This window comes from Quercus robur, chromosome 5 (assembly GCF_932294415.1).
Source record: "Quercus robur chromosome 5, dhQueRobu3.1, whole genome shotgun sequence".
Taxonomy (NCBI): Eukaryota; Viridiplantae; Streptophyta; class Magnoliopsida; order Fagales; family Fagaceae; genus Quercus; species Quercus robur.
In genome coordinates, this window is record NC_065538.1 from 60,424,949 (window position 1) to 60,428,962 (window position 4,014).

The 4,014-nt window shown below is 31.9% G+C and overlaps 1 pseudogene; it reads right to left on the bottom strand.

Moving 5' to 3' along the window:
- Positions 1–439: 439 nt before the first annotated feature.
- On the bottom strand, positions 440–1,452 carry LOC126726523 (chalcone synthase-like; annotated as a pseudogene).
- Between the last annotated feature and the right edge of the window lie 2,562 nt (positions 1,453–4,014).

A 4,014-nucleotide genomic window follows, 5' to 3' on the forward strand; every position in this document is an offset into this window, starting at 1 on the left:
TGTGCACTTTTCATTCACTATTCAATATTAGTTGTTTATTGACGTCAAAAAATATTAGTTGTTTATTTGATACTTATAGTAATAAGGATTAACTAAGCAAGTGAATGTGGCAGAATCACAAATTCATTCAATTTTATTTGATTGAAACTTGAAGCACTTATTCTGAACTAGGAATACACGGCATCAGCAGGCACAAACATGGGGACTTAAACAAACATAAAATAAATGGGACATGATACATTTGCATTTAAATCCTCCAATTAATTACTTCTGTTTTCTAATCAAATATAAGATATGGTTAAGAGATTTTTTTTTCCTTAAACAGCACATCTTATATCTAAATTAAAATTGAAGAAATATTGAGGATTTAAATGGGATAGTTTTCTTTCCCAAAATAAACGAATCCCAAAGATATCAACACACAACACATCAAGCAAGCATCAAACCACGATTATGAGTCATGGACTCATGCATGGGGTAGTAACTATAGGGACACTACGCAACACATTAGTCTCCAACGTGAGACCTGGTCCGAACCCAAACAGAACACCCCACTCTAGCCCTTCACCTGTGGTGGACTTTCCTTCCTCCAAGGACTTCCTCCTCATCTCATCCAGACCGAAAAACACACTTGCGCTTAACATATTTCCATACTCGCCAATGGCCCAAACACATGCCAAGTGGTTTCAAGTTTCTCCTTGTTCAGCCCAACTTTTGCTTCAATCTCTTTGAGAATTGTAGGGCCACCTGGATGGGGTACCCAAAACAATGAGTTCCAATCACTAATTCCCAGTGGGCTAAATGCTTCAACCAAGCATTTCTCAGCGTTGTCACCAATCAAGGTAGGCACATTCTTTGACAAGTAAGACCTAGTTCCCTTAGATGTGCTTCAATTGAACCTTCTGAGTTATCCAAAATTGTTTCTGTAGCATATACATGTTGGAATAACGGCCGTTCCACCGATGTATTGGGATCCGCTCCAACAATCACTGCTGCTGCACCATCACCAAATATTGCTTGGCCTACAAGAAAAACTAGGTCGGAATCTGAAGGCCCGCGAAAACCATCGATTGTTACCTCAGAGCAAACAACTAGAACACGTGCACCAGCATTGTTCTCAGCCAAATCCTTAGCAATGCGAAGAACCGACCCACCAGCAAAGCAACCTTGATAATACAACATGACCCTTTTTACAGATGATCGAAGGCCAAGGAGCTCGACAATTTGATAATCCACACCTGAAGTTGAATGGAATATGAGATGTGTAATATTGGCTTTAGGTTGTCCTCACTCTTCAATAGCCTTCATTGCAGCTTCTGCACCAAGCTTCGGTGACTCCACAATTTTGAAATCTTGACGTGTATCCAGTGATGGGGCATCATATGTAGAAATTTCCGAATTCCTTTCGAGAATTTCTTGCTTGACAGATAAATGGCGTTTTCTTATCATTGATTTCTCGCCTGTAATGGAAATGACCTAATTATCAATAGCATCAAATTCTATAGAAACATATTGTTGTATATATATAAAAGTATATACATGGATAAGTTGTAATAATGATGTTTGAATTTGGAGAGTGTTGTTTCATAAAATGAAAATTCAAGTTTTGAAATTTTTTAAGTGAAATTCAAACTAAAGGATTTTCGATCAATCGAAACTTTTGCTCGATTGAGCAAAAGTTTCAACCAATCGAAATGATGAAGAAAATAATCTTGGAGTCTTTGGATGATTTAATCACTATTTGATTTCTGTTCAATCGATCAAAAAGAATTCGATCGATCGAGAGTTCCTTTCGATCGAAAGGAACTCTAGACCGAACAAAACTTGTAAAACTGAGTTTTTTGCATAATTTTTAGGTAACTGTTCTAATTCTTTGAAGAGATTTCGAGCATTATGAACGGTTTTATGAAACATTTTAACTATCCATACGTGCCTTTTGATGAAATATAATTCTATGGATATAAATAGAGACTTATGTTCACTTGAAAAATAATAAGTTACAAAGAAATACAAGAAATCTTGTAGTCATTCTCCAGAATTTTTATTTGTAGAACCCAAGAACTTGGTTGTATCATGGGGACAAGTTTACGAAAACCCTTTAGTAACAATGGTATGGGGGCAAATATTGTCTAAGAAAAACAATATTATGCCTCCAAGTTATCTATTTTCTGTTTGTCTTTTGTATAGACATTATTCTTCCATCATCACTTTGTGTAATATTCCCAACACATAAAATTGTTAAAAGTTTTGTAAATCAACTGATCCATCCTGATTTTTCAAACGGATATATTTAGAGTTTAAATCTCTCAACTATCAAATTATATATATATATATATATATATATATATATAAAATTTCAATAATGGCATTTATAATTGCACCTCTCACAGACAGGAGGATATTAAAAAAAATTTAAAATTTCAGGCATATTAAAATTGGAAAAGTGGTTCTGAAGAGCGATAATGTACCCTTTCCCTCCTTGCAGCATAAGCATAACTATCACAATTTACTAAAATTAAAAACAGAACAAAACACATTATGTACCAAAACCTTATTTGCTTAAATAACGTAAATTTACTAAGCTAAAGACCTTTCTCTATGTGTACAAGGAAATAACATAATGTTTTAGGGGTCTTCTTATGGTAACTTCCAATTTTAGGGTCTTGGTATTGTCTATTAAAAATGATAAAAAGTAAAAGTAAAAAGATGATAACAATATGATGTGACAAAACCAAAATCAGAGTTGACGTAGACAAAATCTTCTTTAATTCTATCATAATTTACTATATGAGTTTCAATTAACTCAATTGGTAAAATCTATAATGGTTGAATAAGAGATTTGGGATTCACTCATTTCTTATATCAAAAATTGATTGGTGCATTTGTCTAATGATAAGGAGTTATCATCAAGAGCGTACCATAGGTTGAAACTCTCAAAAAAAAATTTACCATTTGATCTAATTATAGTTAATACTGTTATTATAATAGTCAAAGCTTGATGGAAAATTATTATATTAATTATAAATTAAAGAAATTTCTCTATGACTATAGTATAAAATTTAATATTTCCCCTAATCTACAAGACTTAATGACATTATGTTATATTTTTCTCCCCAAAAAAAAATGACATTATGTTATATGTGCATTTTCCATATTTATAAATCAAACAATATTTAATTTTGATATGTGAGGAGTGCATAGAAGAAAGAAAGAAAAAGTGATTCAATAACTTTGTTAACAAAATAGCCTGGTTGAAAATCAATCAATCAATATATATATAGAAGCAAAGACCTCATGCTGGAGAGTTTGAGGTTCCACCATATGGCACTTTGTATGAGTAGCATTTTATTTAGTCTTTTACCTCACCCCATCTTCTTATTAATGATCAGTTTAAGTCTTAAATGCATAAAGTTAAAAGATTTGATTCCACCCCCTTTTCCAACTTCTTGAACTCTTCCACTTTTAATTTTTATTAATTTAAAAAATGAAAGGTTTTCTCCATTCAATGCTAGTTTTTCATGTTATAACACCTGTAATTTTATATATTCTAGTTTTAAAAAAATAGAAAAGGGCCAAAAGAAAAGTAGAGAGAGAGAGAGAGAATCAATTTCAGCAAGAGTATGAAATTGGCTTTGGCTTTGGCTTATGGTGCATATGATCTAAACCTCTCAACAACACTGTCAAAGCTTAATACAATGATTTAGCGACATCGGAGGCTTCTAAAAAGCATGTTTAGGAAAGACATAGAGCCTTTATATGTGTTAATTGTGGTTATTTATATTTTTGGAAAGTGCTTAATCTTTGTAAGTGATTAAGGTACTTAGAGGTATGTAGAATTAAACTTAAGATATGAAATAGTATAATTTTATATTTCTTTGTTTAATTGTTATTATATTTTTAATCTATATACATGTATATTTAGTTTTGCAAATTAAAATTTAAAAAATCTTAAATATTAAATGTTCAGCCTACAAAAGTTCATGTGTTTTTTTTAAAAAAATAAATAAATAGTCC